We start from the raw sequence: 15,831 nt of genomic DNA, 5'->3' as shown, positions 1-15,831 counted from the left end.
CTTCCCTACATACTATCACTGAATAAGTGAAATTTAAAGTTAAAAACATAATAACATTACATTATCATTCTCCCAAAAGAAGCACAGGTATAAATCTAACAAAATATGTATAAGATCTACATGAGGAAAACCACAAAACTCTGATTAAAAAATAAAAGAAGAATTAATTAAATGGAGAGGTATCCCATGTTCATGGATAGGAAAACTCAATATTGTCAAAATATTGGTTACTCAAAATAATTCCAATTAAAACCAGAAAATTATTTTGTAGATGTCAACAAACTGACTCTTAAGTTCATATGGAGAAGCAAAGACCAAAAGGGAGAGTGCAATATTGCAGGAGAAACACAAAGTTGAAGGATTGATATTACCCAGACCCAAGACTTCCTGTAAAGTTACAGTAATCAAGACAGCATGGAATTGGCAAAAGTATAGACTAATAGATCAATGTAACAGAATAGATAACCCAGAAATAGGCCCACATAAATATAGTCAATTGATCTTTGACAAAAGAGTAAAGGCAAAATAGTGGAACAATGATAGTCTTTTCAACAAATGGTGGCGGAATGACCAGACATCCACATGTAAAAAAATCAATCTAGAAACAGAATTACACCCTTCAAAAAACTGGGCCATAGATCTAAATTTAAAATAACATGGGAGAAAATAGATGATTTTAGTTATGGCAATGACAATTTTTTTTGGTATCATTAATCTACAATTCATGAGGAACATTATGTTTGCCAGACTTCCCACCATCACCAAGTTCCCCCACATACCCCATTGCAATCCCTCTCCATCAGCGTAGTAAGATGCTGTAGAATCACTACTTGTCTTCTGTGTTGTACAGCCCTCCCCACTCCCCCCCGCACATTATACATGCTAATCATAATGCCCCCTTTCTTCCCCACCCCCATAGCCCTCCCTTTCCACCCATCCTCCCCAGTCCCTTTCCCTTTGGTAACTGTTGTCCATTCTTGGGTTCTGTGAATCTGCTGCCATTTTGTAAGTTCAGTTTTTTTCTTTGTTCTTATACTCCACAGATGAGTGAAATCATTTGATACTTAACTTTCTCTGCCTGGCTTATTTCGCTGAGCATAATACCCTCTAGCTCCATCCATGTTGTTGCAAATAGTAATATTTGTTTTCTTCTTATGGCTGAGTAATATTCCATTGTGGATATATACCACATCTTCTTTACGCATTCATCTACTGATGGACACTTAGGTTGCTTCCATTTCTTGGCTATTGTAAACAGTGCTGTGATAAACATAGGGGTGCATTTGTCTTCTTCAAACTGGGCTCCTGCATTCTTAGGGTTCCTAGGAGTGAAATTCCTGGATCAAATGGTATTTCCATTTTGAGTTTTTTGAGGAACCTCCATATTGCTTTCCACAATGGTTAAATTATTTTACATTCCCACCAGCAGTGTAGGAAGGTTCCCCTTTCTCCACAACCTTGCCAACATTTGTTGTTGCTTGTCTTTTGGATGGTGGTGATCCTTATCCGTGTGAGGTGATATCTCATTGTGGTTTTAATTTGCATTTCTCTGATGACTAGCAATGTGGAGCATCTTTTCATGTGTCTGTTGGTCATCTGAATTTCTTCTTTGGAGAACTGTGTGTTCAGCTCCTCTGCCCATTTTTTAACTGGATTATTTGCTTTTTGTTTGCTGAAGTGCATAAGCTCTTTATATATTTTGGATGTCAACCCTTTATCAGATATGTCATTTATGAATATATTCTCCCATACTGTAGGATGCCTTTTTGTTCTATTGGTGGTGTCCTTTGCTGTACAGAAGCTTTTCAGCTTGATATAGTCCCACTTGTTCATTTTTGCTTTTGTTTCCCTTGCCCGGAGAGATATGTTCATGAAGAAGTTGCTCATGTTTATGTCCAAGAGATTTTTGCCTATGTTTTTTTCTAAGAGTTTTATGGTTTCATGACTTACATTCAGGTCTTTGATGCATTTCGAATTTAGTCTTGTGTATGGGGTTAGACAGTGATCCAGTTTCATTCTCTCACATGTAGCTGTCCAGTTTTGCCAACACCAGCTGTTGAAGAGGCTGTCATTTCCCCATTGTATGTCCATGGCGCCTTTATCGTATATTAATATGTTTGGGTTAATATCTGTACTCTCTATTCTGTTCCACTGGTCTGTGGATCTGTTCTTGTGCCAGTACCTAATTGTCTTGATTACTGTGGCTTTGTAGTAGAGCTTGAAGTTGGAAAATGAGATTCCCCCTACTTTATTTTTCCTTCCCAGGATTGCTTTGGCTATTCGGGGTCTTTGGTGTTTCCATATAAATTTTAGAACTATTTGTTCCAGTTCATTGAAGAATGCTGTTGGTATATTGATAGGGATTGCATTGAATCTATAGATTGCTTTAGGCAGGATAGCCATTTTGATGATATTAATTCTTCCTAGCCGAGAGCATGGGATGAGTTTCCATTTGTTAGTGTTCTCTTTAATTTCTCTTAAGAGTGTCTTGTAGTTTTCAGGGTATAGGTCTTTCACTTCCTTGGTTAGGTTTATTCCTAGGTATTTTATTCTTTTTGATGCCATTGTGAATGGAATTGTTTCCTGATTTCTCTTTATGCTAGTTCATTGTTAGTGCAAAGGAGTGCAACAGATTTCTGTGTATTAATTTTATATCCTGCAACTTTGCTGAATTCAGATATTAGTTCTAGTAGTTTTGGAGTGGAGTCTTTTGGGTTTTTTATGTACAGTATCATATCATTAAGATCCTGTTGAGCACCCACTTGAATTTCCCTGAATTTGTCCATTTACATTCAGGTTGCAAGTGAAATAGAAGAAAAGGTTTGAGAAACATGCAAAAACTCTGGATGAAAACATCAGGGGAATATTTGTGGATAAGCCAGAGGCAGTCTCAGAAGGCAGATTCTTCCTTCAAATACTATATTATAGAGTTGGCTCACCAGGCAATCTTTATATTTTAAGCTGGTCCCATTTGTTGCTAAATTTCAATTTATATTAATATAAGATGGAAAAAAGACTAAATATATGACCTTGTGGAAGCAAACTATCTACTTATGTGTGTACTAAATATGTAACATTTAATTAACAGACTTTTTGTGCCAACCACTTTACAAATGCACGTTACCTATTTTAATCCACATAAGGAACCATTTTACAAATGAGAGAAACTGAGGCTCAGAAAGGTAAAGCAACCTGTCTGAGATCACACAGGCAGATGGGCAAAATCTTAGCAGTGCTGGCTTTTTAACTCAAATAGCCCAACTCCAAATCTTATGCTTTACTGCAGTGCTTTGTGATATTACCTCCTCCTTCCAACACACTGCACAAGAATTAAGAGTTCCTTGAACCTTATTAAATCAACAGATAACCTTTCTGTCCACAAGCAGGGGACAGCAGCATTCACACGCCCCCCTTAGTTGACCCAAGGCATTCACATGCATCCGTGTCCTTGATAAGTCAGGAACAATTAGAGAGAAGCTAAGAAACTGTGTTCAGAACACTGTGATCCCTCCACCACACGCCTTCAGGGTTCATGTGTCATGGTTTCCATGAACTCCCAGGACATTTAAGGAGTTACATGCACAGAACACTCTTTTCTCTGTTTTATTTTTCTTTTGGAGAGCTGTTGATGAAATAATAATTATGACAATAGAAACAAACTTACTGTGCATGTCACACTGTATTATGTCCTTCTCTCAGCCATCCTTGCAAGACAGAACTTGCCCCTGCTTGACCTGGGTTGCAAAAGAGAAATTCATAGACAGGAGCCCATATGTCTGATAGAAAGCTGTGGTTCTGGGGGAAGGACACAAGAGGTCTGATTTAGTTCCCCTCACTATCTAGAAGAAAACCAGCCACAACATAGTGAGCATTTGAAACAGAGCTGTAACCCCTGAGAGAAGCCTGGGTGCATCTGCTCCCTCAGTGGTCCCCTCTGCTCACAATGCCCCCTGCCCCTGTGACCCCACCTCTCCCTAGCCAGTAAAACTCCTTAATCCCAGGAACCAGCTGCAACTCCCTCTCCTCAGTGCACACCATCTCCTTCTCTGACAGATGGCTTCCCCTCTGGGCCCCTAGTCCTCCTTAGATGTGTGTCCTACCCAGCAATGACCACTGTCCAGCTCTGGTGATGGTTTTCTCTCCTCTCGAGGCTGGAATTCTTTCTGTGTGTGCTACTGCCTGCACCCAGCATCAACAGCGCACCCCAAGGGTCTGACCTCAGCCTCTCCCAGCAGCAGACAACCTTGAACCTTTCCTGGATCTCATCCCACCCATCCAACTATTCTCTCAATCTGAAATACCCAGGGTCCTATGCTCTGTGCCTTTCTCCACCCGGTCCCTTGCCTACACTTGCAGCAGACTCTCCAGCCTGCACCCCCTCTTCCACCCTCTCTTCCACAACTTTAGTTCATGCCCTCTTCTCCCACCTGACTATGGAAATGGGTTCCTGACCAGTCCCCTTTTCTGCACGCTCTTCCAGAGAGCCTGGTCTCAGCAATGCTCTGGGCTGGTCACATGGACCATCAGCTCCGGAGCTGTCAGTGACTCTTCAGTGGTACAATCTGCCAAGCTGGACATCTGAGGACTGGGCAGGATCTTAGTCCTGGTGCCTTAGCAGCCTGTCTGCCCCTTGTCCTGGAAAGCACTCCAAAATGGGGCTGTTTCATACCATGTTCAAACCCCCACCTCTCAGCTCCTGCTCACACAGAGCCTCTGCCTGCCTACTGGTTTCTCTAGAACAGGTTACCTTGCATAACTCAGTGTCTCACCACCTGGGCTGGTTTTTGCAGCTGAGGCAGTCTCCCTGGAGCAGGGTCCTCACACCTTTGAGACCATGGGAAGCATCTACCCCTCTGAAGGCTTTGCCAGCCTCTGTCTTGCACTGGCAAGTGTGGGGAATTAAGGAAATGTCTGAGTTCCTTTCAGGGAGGGTGAAAGGTTGGGAGGAGAGAAGTCACAGGAAGTGAGGGGTATGTGCACTCCACAATTCCACCAGAACCCAGCACCCAGATCCAGAGGCAAGTGGGAAAAACGCAGGTCAACTCCCCCCCGCCATTCCATAGGACCTACTGTTCATGGGATAGTGCTTGAATCAAATTTTACTTAAATCAGTTTTTTCCAGAAATGAACATACACTCCACATTCAGTTCTGCAGTTTTAATTTCCACATAGTATCTATTAGAAAGTTTTCCATGTCAATCCCTATTGACCCATACTGAGCTATTTTCAAGCATTACAGAGTGAACTGCATGGGAGGGGCATTCCTTGATGTTCTTCTCCCCACAATCCCTCATACACACACACACACACACACACACACAGTGCAGGAGGGCCTTACTCACAGTCAGAGCTTGTGGAAAGGTGCTGACACCAATGGCCTCCAGAATGTCAGCCCTTGTCAGGATACATAGGTTCAGGTTTCTCTCACCCAGTGGGGTAGTACGTAAAGGCCTGGTCCTTTCCCTTTTCTGGAGAAACAGGCATAGAAGTCATCAATCAAGCAACATACTCAGCTGCTCTGCTGGGGCCCCCAAGCCAATGCTTCTGCCTGGCACAGTATAAAACCACATGACCCCACACCCACACCCACACCCACGTACCTGCCCTTGCATGCCATGGGCTGCCTCCTGCCATGCTGATGCATGTAGATGATGTATCATCAATGCCCAGAATATTCGAGGAGACAAGTGGGTGGTCACGGACACACACCCTAGGTATTTTCAAACCTGCACACTCTCAGCAACCTATCAGGTGAACAGCTAAGGGCACTTGGCCATGCACAGCTTGCCAGGAAGAGACTCAAGTGCGTGTAAGGAAAGGTGGCTTTCTGCACGTGAGGCAATGGGGTGGGCCTTGTCAGAAACTTGGTAAGTCATGAAGGCTCAATGAACATGCATGCGTTGATGTTAGAGAAACTGGTGATTAAAGCCCGGCTTTGCTGTGTGACCACTGACGAGATGATCAATTTCTGTAAGCTTCAGTTTCCTCATCTTTAATAAGTATGGAGCTAAAAAAAGCTGTCCCATCACTTATTGTAGAGATTAGATAATATAATCAGATAATAAAATATTAAGCTTTCTCATAATGTTACTTTAAAATAGTATTAATGAAATATTTCAGTAATGGAGACCCATAACAGCTGAAAATTTTCACACACAGAAATGCAGTCAGTATATAAGAATAGAAGAGCAGTGCCCATCCCCATCCTTGGGGAAAAATATCTTTGTTCAGTTTTCTGAGACATGTTCCCATGAATATTACAACGTGGGAAAAGCAATGGTGCAACTCACACAGGGACTCGTGAAGTTTCTTCCTGGAAGTGGCACGTGTCCTTTCAACTCACGTTTCACTGACCTAGGCAAGTTACATGCTCCATCTGACCGCCCCATTCTCCAAGGTTCAAACGTGGCTGGAGGCCAAGCAAGCACATCCAAGGCTCAGGTTGAGGAAGGGCGATAGGGCCTGCCTTGCCAATAGGTTTCAGCCCTGGACAAGTTCACTATGGATTCAGTGGGACTGAAAATGGGGCTGTGGAATGTTCTTGGGGTGAAAGGGTTATACCCAACTCTATTCCCACAGTGGCAGGTTAATCACTAGCATCCCATCCACTCAGAGAGCATGCCAGTCTCTGTCTCTGGGCCTCTTCGCCCCCACAGACTTCAGTCTCTCTTAGTGCTGTGATCACTCCAGTCTCTGCCCTCCTGCAACCCTACAGCTGTGCAGCAGCCCAGAGCACTGGGCAGAGCTCTTTATATAGAGTCAATAACAACGTATTGCCCACACATGTGCAGTGAGCAAGCCAGCCAGGGCCAGGTGAGAATCCTGGCCATAGGAACCGTCACTTTCTCCAAAGGGCTCTTGAAAATAAATTATGTAGCGGGAGGGGGCTTGCAGGAGGAGATAGAGATCAGCATAGCTTGCAAGTGGATGCTGAAAGCCCCTCCAGATCCCATCCCTCCACCAGTGGCTGTACTTAAGGAACCACTAAGCTAGTAAGAAGTGTGACGGTGAAACATATTATTCTTTGTTTTATTTTCTAAGCACTGTTATAAAAAGATGACTTTTGGAAAAATTTCATTCAATTTTTCTAAATTCCTCTTATTCTTTGATTTTCAAAATATTCCTTTTTAAAGTGCCTTTCTATTATCGTCCTGTTAGTTTTCTCTTCCATGATTAGTCTACCTCAGTCAGATCCTCGCTGACAATGGATTTGCATGGGATGGACAGTTCTTCCACATCATTTCATTAACTTTATGAAATTTTGCTCCATTCCAAAGATCTGTTATTTTCCTTTGAACTGTTGCATTTCGTGGTCAGAGGTTTACAGCAGCCAACAAGAAAAAGGAAACCAAGTGGAGAAAAACACTGACACACAGACAAGATGAAGGTAGATTAGTGTCAGAAAAAGAAAATGTTCAGTGGTGAATAATTTTGTAAGGGTCAGGGTTTATGTGTGTTTTGCCAATGGGTTTCAGTCCCTGGCAAATTTACTATGGATTCAGTGTGACCAAAGAAATGACAGTGAAACGTTTCTTTGGGGTGAAAGGGTTTTTTACCCGGCTCGTTCTCCCGACGGTAGATCCAGCGCTAGCGCCTCTACCTCCGTCCAGAGCAACTGGGCTGACTCTCTATATGGTGCAGTAATAGCTTAGTGCCTCCGGGTGTGGAAGCAGTGGCCTAGCAACAGGCCAATTACATCATCAAGGGGTTAAGTTCAGTGAGGATCCTGGCCCTAGGAACCTCAACTTCCCCAAGCTGTGGAAAACAAGATTATAGAAAAAGTCGAGTACACACCTAGAGGGATTCGCACCAAGGAAACAATAAAGAACTTTTTTTATATAAAAGGAGATGAATATTCACTACATGTGCCTAAGTTTCAAAGGCAACAGGTGGAGTTTTTTGGAATTTGGTTGGCTCCACCCTCACATCAGGTGGAGGGACTTTTGATTATATTTGCTCCCCATTGAAACTGTCATGGCTCAGGGAAGCGTGATTTTTACTATGTAATGACAAAGGGGCATGATTTTTACTTTGTTAATGTATTTAGGGGTGAAGTTTGGGTTAACTTCTCCTTTATGCTGGTAACTATAAGCCAGTTTTGGCCTGTTATCTGTGTTCTCACTCTACAAGCTGTAACAACTTGCACAGAATATGTAGAATGTAAGCAGCTGTCCAACCAGTCACCTTCCCTCTCCCTGTTTATGCCTAGCTATCTACATACTCTAACGCTGCTTTTATATTTGTATGTGAAGTTGATGAAGCTGCCCTTACTAGTGACATTTATGAAGGACTCACATAATGCTTGGCATATTTTAAGTGTTTAAACTTGGCATAGTCCTCATGTATTATTTGTCTGAGTTCAGGAATGCAAAATTAATATGAAGGAAGCATGGTATAGGATTTCAGCTACTGCAGTGGCCCAGCCCCAGCCCCAAAATTAACCCTGCTCAGATCAAAGCCTGCTTCTTATTTCCAGATTAAAAGTGACAGGCCAGATCCTCTGTTCATCCAAGGGTCCCAGGGGCTCTGGCTGAGAAGCTTGCCGTCTCATTTGTTTCTCTAATGCACAGCCCCTCGGATGCATGTGTCAGTTCTGTAGCATAACGATGTGCCTGCGCTTCATGTCTCCTGTCTGCTCCTTAGTTAGTAATTAAGTATGCATAGCTACAGATGTGTTGTGGAAAGATATTATCCAAGTCCTGACAAAGAACCAAAATTATTCATATAATTTATCATCTCAGCCATCTTGAATGCTAACGAGAACACTCCTTGATTAGAATTGTCAAGAAACATTTGCACCCATGTCCTATCAGGGAGCACTTCCTCTGCCAGATGCTGCCTTTCATACCAACGACAAAGACTCTTGGGCTTTCTTCCTTTACGATCTCTCTGTCCCTGCAGTAACAAAATGCAATGAGACAAGCGCTTCTCTCCTCCCCCTTTACTTTGATAAGCAGCTCTCCAAAGGGCTTTGAGGTTTTCTGTGTTTTTTGTTTTGTTTTGTTTTTCTGGAGTGGGAGGTTGTTAGCTTGTATTTAAAGCATTTTAGAGAGCAGTAACACAGATCTCCTGGACCCATCTTCCCCCCATCAGAGTGCAGGGGTAGGTGCTCAGATGCAAGGAAGAAACATGAGAATGTGGAAACCACTGGTCACTTGAAAGTGGGCCTGCTTTAGAGAATTGGTTCACTTGGAATTTAGCTCTGATATTAAAACATGTTCTCAAATCTCATTACTGGACAGGGGGTTGGGATTTAGTCAACCAACGAGTCTAAGTTATGTCAGTGGAGTAGAAAAGCAGCAGCAATGTGTTGGAACAAGCTGGAAGAGCTATACCACCCCCACACCCTACTAACCTGATATAGGACGTGGGTGCAAATGCTTCCTGACAAAGAAGCTTCAGTTTCCCAGCCCCTCCCGCCCATTATCAGTCCATCAAGAAGAGGAAAGAGGAGAACCCTCTATTGTCTTGTGGGATCCCCAAGCCAGCTGTAAAGCTACCCCCAACACTAATTTTTAATCCATAAAGATAAATAGGGTTTTAAAGTAGCATTTTGTCACCATATTCAATTTTCATAAATTAGCTTTCAAGTGTTGCGTTGATTGGAAAATGCATTAAGCACAAATCCATCTAATTATCTCTGGTCTAAAGGCTTGGTCAGACCTCTCACCAAGAGGGCTGGGGTCAGAGGGTTCTGACAATAAAACCTGCTGTAGCCAGCTCTGGAGGGTGGCCAGGTAAGCTTGAGAAAAGTCACCTTGTGAAGCGTTCCACGACCTCTGGAAGAGACTAGAACTAACTGCTCACATGGGAATCAGGTCTATCTCCTGATTGGTTAATTTTCTTCACATTTTTAACTACCAGAAGGTAATAAAGTTTTAGAGGGAAAAAATGGGCTTGACCTGCCTTTACACCAGCTTTACTGGGTTGGCTTTCTGAGGTTCTCTACTCCCACCAGAGTTGATCAATCCACCCAGTTTCTGTCAGGGGGTAATGTCATTGTGGAGATGGGGCCACTGGGACTAGAAGGTGGGGCCAAGAGGCAAAGTCTTTCTCAATCTGTTATCTTTCCTATTTGTACATCTGGAGACAGTGGGAAATAGATAGCTTCCCTCAAAACCCTCAAAAAAAAATTTGGAGGGTTCAGTTAATCCTGGAATCCTCCCACAGGGTGTCGGGAATCATAAGCAGCTCTGCTTTTAAGCACTTCTATTGTGTATTCACCAAGGGTGAATCAATGCTCAGGATGGTAAAGACAGCAGGATCCTGCCACACCAACAGTTATTTTAAAGGATGTCATGGACATCTGCCTCATAGAGCTAAAAAGTGCAAACCGCGTATGTGCGGATGAGGTGGTAAATGTTTTACTAAGAAAATTATGGACTAATAGTCAATGCAGTGAGCCCACTGGATGATCCTTTCCCAAAGGAAAGTTATAAGACTAGATAATTTCATAGATGTTTATGTATAAAATTCAAATTACAAACTTCTCATCAAAGACCATAAAACAGGCAAAAATACATAGTCACCAACTAGAAGGTATTTGCAACATATAATTGACGAAGGATTAGTATCCAATAAAAATAAAGAACTGTTAAAAACAAGGAAGAAAAGCAAATGACATGAAAAGTCATATTCATAAAAGAAAAGCATGAATGGTCCATAAACATATAAAAAGTGTTTGGCCATATGTGAAGCTAAGAAAATACAATAAAAGACAATTTTAATCCTACCAGTCAGGCAAAAATGTAGGAGTTTGACAATCTCAAGTACAGGTAAGGAAGCAGAGCAACAGAAATTCTCACATATGGATGGTGGAACACTGCACTGATTTAACCATCTGGGAAAACCATTTGTTATCACCTAATCAATGAAATATGCATTTACTCTCAACCTAGCATTTTTACTCTTAAGTAAATACACTAGTAAAGTAGTAGCCAAAGGGGTCATTACCACACTCTAGGAGGAGTTTTGGAAAGCTGTGGATGTCAAAAAGAGTAGGGAGCACTGGCATTGAGTAGGTGGGACAATCAATACAAGGTGTCTCACATTTCTGGGGCAGTCCCAAAGATTAATCAGCCTGTACCCCACAAGGCTACATAATTTATGCAGGTGAGCCTCTGTTCATACTTATCTGATCCTGAAATCTTACTCTTAGTTTAACATATAAAAAACTAGTTGTTCATGACTTTCAACATACTGAATTTCCTACGAATGCAACTAACAACCTTCTAAAATAAAGGAAGACGTGGTTTCTGTGGTCATTGTTTGGAACTTGGCCAAGATCGGTCAAAATGTAAGAAAATCATAACTATTGTGAATCTTGCACATGATGTTTGAGCCACCAATTCAAAACACCTATATCTGTTTACATTTGTACCTGGAAAATCATAGTGTTTCAGCATATAGGTGCAGCCATCTGACATTGTTATTGTCACTCCTGGTGTAATGTTTCACATATTGGTACAACCATCATTTATTTTAAGTTTTGTTTTATTTCTCTTTTATATTATGATTAGAGCATTAAATTTATTTCTTGAGATTCTATGGGTAAGTATGTTGTAGTATAGAATCTGAGAAATTCATCCCAAGATAGTAAAAAGAACACCACAAAATATCTGTCTTAAAAGGAATCACTGGTATTGAGAACCACCACCTTAAAAAAGACACTTGCATGTCAATGACAAAAGCCATGGACAAAAGGGTTCATGGAAACATGACTCATAAAAGCAAAAAATGGAAAACAACCAAAATCTCCCTTAACAGCAAACTAGATAAATGCATGTTGTGGGATACTATAAAATGGTAGAAATAAAGGAACTACAGCTATATCCATCAGTGTGGGTGAATTTTTAAAAAATATGGAACAAAAACAGAAAATTGCAAAATACACAGATATGGTAGAAACATTTAAATTTGAAAATGGGCAAAACTAAAATTTTATTTAGGAATGCATGTTATATAATAAAGCTATAGAGAAAAGTAAGGAATAGTAGACACAGACTTCAGGGCAGTCATTACCTCTGGGGTGAGGTGGGAGGGGATGCATGCAGTTGGGGGGCACCACAGAAGTGTTGTTCTATTTCTTAAACTGTATAATGGACACAAGACTCTTCATTGTATTATTTTATATTGTAATATAGTTTATATACACTTCAAGATAGAATGTATCTTACAATTTTAAAACTTTAACAAATCAGAACCTCCCAAATAATGGGCTCAAACTTTCAGTCTATTGAACTTTTTTTGAAGTTCACTTTGGCTTGCCCTTGGGGATTGCCAGAAAGACAAAAATGCCAGGTCTTCTCTGGGGTCAGTACACACTCTCTGTAGTGGCCAAGGCCAGCACCTGTCTTGGCTTATCTGGCCAGGGGACAACGATGTTTATGTTGGAATGAGGTTCAGTGTCCCTACAGCCTCCCGATGGGTCTGTCCAATGTCAGGGCTCTAAAGGAGTCAGCATGGGAGGATTCTCAGCACCGGAGGAGAAAGTGTTTGCCATTGGTGAAGAGAATGCCGTTATCCCTCAGGGCAGGTTGGACAGAGCTGCTGGCCCTGAGTAATTGGTTCTCTCCCTCCGGCAGGTCACTTTGCCTCCACTGTGATCTCTTCTAGAAGGCCACTTAGGCACCCAGGCTGCTGGAGGATTTTTGCAGGAGGACCTGGAAACTCCATCAGTCCTTAAGGCTACAAGGCTGAGGAAGGTTTGGCAAAGCAGGTGCCATTTCATCTGAGGAATTTAGACTAAATGGGGAAGAGGAGAAACTATACATTCAGAGTTAAAACAATGGCACCTTCAGTAGGCCAGCACCTTCCCGAGTTCTAGAATATCATGGGCATGACAAGACAAGCAAGACAATTCTCACCTTAAAGAGCTCACCCTCTGCCTGTGCACAGATGCCATGGTGTACTGCCAAGTCAGGCATGCATCTCTCTCACCTTGGTCCCTGGCACCATGCCTAGCAAGTTGATGGTTAGTAATATAAAAAAATTTAATTGAAGAAGAGTAAATGAAAGAAAAATATCAAAGGTAGATTTAATGAATAACAAATTGGCAGTTTAGACACTGAGGGCAGAGCCAAGAGCTCACATTGGGTTAGAGAGGCTCCCAAAGGTGTCTTGGTGGAGGTGGGGCTTGAAAGTTCTATGGGCATTGGATGGAGGCAGAAGGAAGGGAACAGAGCATGGGGATACCCCAGCAAGTGGAAATGGTGAAGCACAGGCTGTGAGATGGTGAGTGTGAGCAGCTATCATGGCCAAGGGAGTAGGCCACTTTGGCTATAGCCAGGGAAAGAGTAGTAGTTAAGAATCAACTGGTTAACTACAGCAAAGCCATGAGGGCCTTGAATGCCACAAATGGTTGGATGTCATTTTGCTGGCAGCCAGGAGTTGTACCAGGTGTTATCCTTGCCTGAGCCCAGATCATAGTTCAGCTGCATCTACAGGGAGCAGCTTTCCTGCACACGGCCACACTACCTCAAGTACCTGCTGAATTTCTGAACTTTTCTGTCCCTGGCCTTTCCCCAAATCTGCAGTGTTCCCTCAGAGTACAGTAAAGTTCCCAGTTCTAGGAGGCACATATGCCCAGGCCCCTGTCCTTCACAAAGGCATATAGCCTAAGGGCTTTCCGGGAAGCCTCCATGGGATTGAGTGCCCATTGTTCACAGTGTGACCAAGCCCCAGAATGCACTCTTGGTTGCATTTTCTCTCTTCCCTGTCCCACTGGCCTGCTCCCTGTTCCTGCTTCCTGGCTGTACCTCCCAAAGCCTTGTCTTTAGCCTGCTTTCAGGGAAACCCACACTGAGACAGGAATCTGGGACACATCTGAAGAAAGGAGGTTCTGTTAGACTTGAACCAATAACAGTGAATCTGGCTGCCTGTGAGAGTAGTGTGTAGGCAACTGAATGGGGACATGGTTAGGGGCCACAGAGAGACAAAGACAGACAGGAAAAAAAAGAGACAGAATTAGACAAAAAGAGAGACATAGAAAAACAGAGACAGAGAAAGAGATGGAAACAAAGAACGACAGAAACATAGAGACAGAAAGGCAGAGAACCATCAGTGTAAGCTGAGGTCCAGGAGCTTCCCAGAGGACTGGGAAGGTGTGTGACCCTGGAGAAGAAGGCTGGCCTCTCAGGAGAGAAGAGATGGGACTGGGGACAGTTCACTGCAGGGTGGAGGTGCTAGTTCTGCTTGTGTGAGGCTCAAGCCCCCCAGCACTCACTCCTTGTGCCTTCCACCCACCCTCCTGCCTCTCATTCATCTTTGCCCCTTGACAGCAGGTGGCAGCCTTTTCCAGCTCAGAATGTGTTGGGGGCTCTCTGGCCACAGTGGCACAGACTCGAAGGGCAAGGGGTTGAGCAGCTCTCTGACCCCAACACCCGGGATGGCAACTTCATAGCCACATTAATTATTCACATTTTGCCCAACAAAATTATATTTGCATAAGACAAATATTAATATTAATGGTTAATCTACAAGGAACCAGCTGGGATACAACACCAGGGATGAACAGCCCAACACAGGTCTGGGGGAAGGTTAGGCTCACTAAGAACTTTCAGGGGCAGGAAATCTAAAATCAATCACTAAGAGCAATCACTGTGATCCATCCCATGTCTCTCTGCTGTGGTTTCACACCCTACCCCCACCTTGGTTAGGCATTGAGCCTCAGTTTCCTCTTCTGTAAACTGGGGATGGGGACTTTGGTGAGGTGATGCATGTAACACATGTAGCCCAAGGCCTGGCACACAGGCATGCTCCACTGTGCCCACGTGTCAGCCCACCAACGCAGGCATTTTCTGTTTTTTTTAGCCATGCACACTGGCACTAACTGAGCTCAATCTCCACCTCTTGTAAACTTTTCCTGACCCCCAAATAAGATTGGCTCCTCTCCTCTGAGCCACACACACTGCCTCTCTGACATTTTGTTGCAAGGAATTGAGACTTTGTAAATGTCACTTGGTACAACAGGTCTTCTCTGACCTGCACAGTGCAGGACTTTATCCGGCCCTCATCTGTTTTCCTGAATCTCTGTTAGAACTTGCAATGATTCACTTTCCCACCTCTGGAGCTAGACTGTGGCTGAAGGACAGCAACCCTGCAGTTCTCTGTCTTAGGTCTGGATCTCCAGCAACAGCAGGAGACAAAAGCTTGACAGCAGGTTGTTCATGAGGGAGGTGATGCATAGATGAAGAGAAGTGGGGACTCAAAGCAGGGAAGGATGAACAGGTTACTGCCATGGCCTGGAGCTGCATCTCCAAGAGATGCTCTGGACATGCCTTGGAGCTGTCCCTCTTGAGAAGCTAGGAAGCCAGTCTTTATCTACCTCCACCTCTGATGTCTGTGCTGGTGGGTCACCTGTCTCTCCATTGCAGGTGAAGGTGACATCACCTGAACCCCACCCCAACTGTTCCCTGAAGATCTCCAGGGCTTGATGTTATTGTGTCATTGTTGACATCCCTGACCTCTGCCTTTGACGGTCTTGCTGACACTCACCGCTATAGAGAAGCATCTGAGGGCAGATTCAGCATGTGGGCTGGAGAGGCAGATGCCACACTCAAGAGATTTTTCTTCAAGAAGCACACATATCCTGAATCATGGATAGACTTTAAAGAAGGTGTGAGGAATGTTCCGTGGGATCACCAGGATCTGGGGATTGAGGAAGCAGAAGAGGCCCTTCAGAGAGGAGGGCACCTGGCCTAGTTCTGAAATCATACAGAGAAAGAGGAGAAAGAGGAGAAGGTGGGCTCAAGATGGGAGGCGACAGAACCTTCTTAGGCATAGCAAGAGGTACAGGAGCTGCACAGGCATGCTGGGGCTGCTGAGGTCCAC

The 15,831-nt window shown here is 43.4% G+C and overlaps 1 long non-coding RNA gene across 1 annotated transcript in view; it reads right to left on the bottom strand.

The window, feature by feature from the left end:
• Nucleotides 1-3,830, bottom strand: part of LOC140847033 (uncharacterized) — a 33,618-nt gene extending 29,788 nt beyond the window's left edge. Inside the window, exon 1 of the long non-coding RNA XR_012126628.1 lies at nt 3,665-3,830. This is a non-coding gene — a long non-coding RNA (uncharacterized lncRNA). The remainder of the gene's footprint in view (nt 1-3,664) is intronic.
• Nucleotides 3,831-15,831: the final 12,001 nt, after the last annotated feature.

This window comes from Manis javanica, chromosome 17, assembly GCF_040802235.1.
Source record: "Manis javanica isolate MJ-LG chromosome 17, MJ_LKY, whole genome shotgun sequence".
NCBI classification, from domain to species: domain Eukaryota; kingdom Metazoa; phylum Chordata; class Mammalia; order Pholidota; family Manidae; genus Manis; species Manis javanica.
Note: the sequence above shows the minus strand (reverse complement) of the source record. Positions and strands in the feature narration are given on the sequence as shown.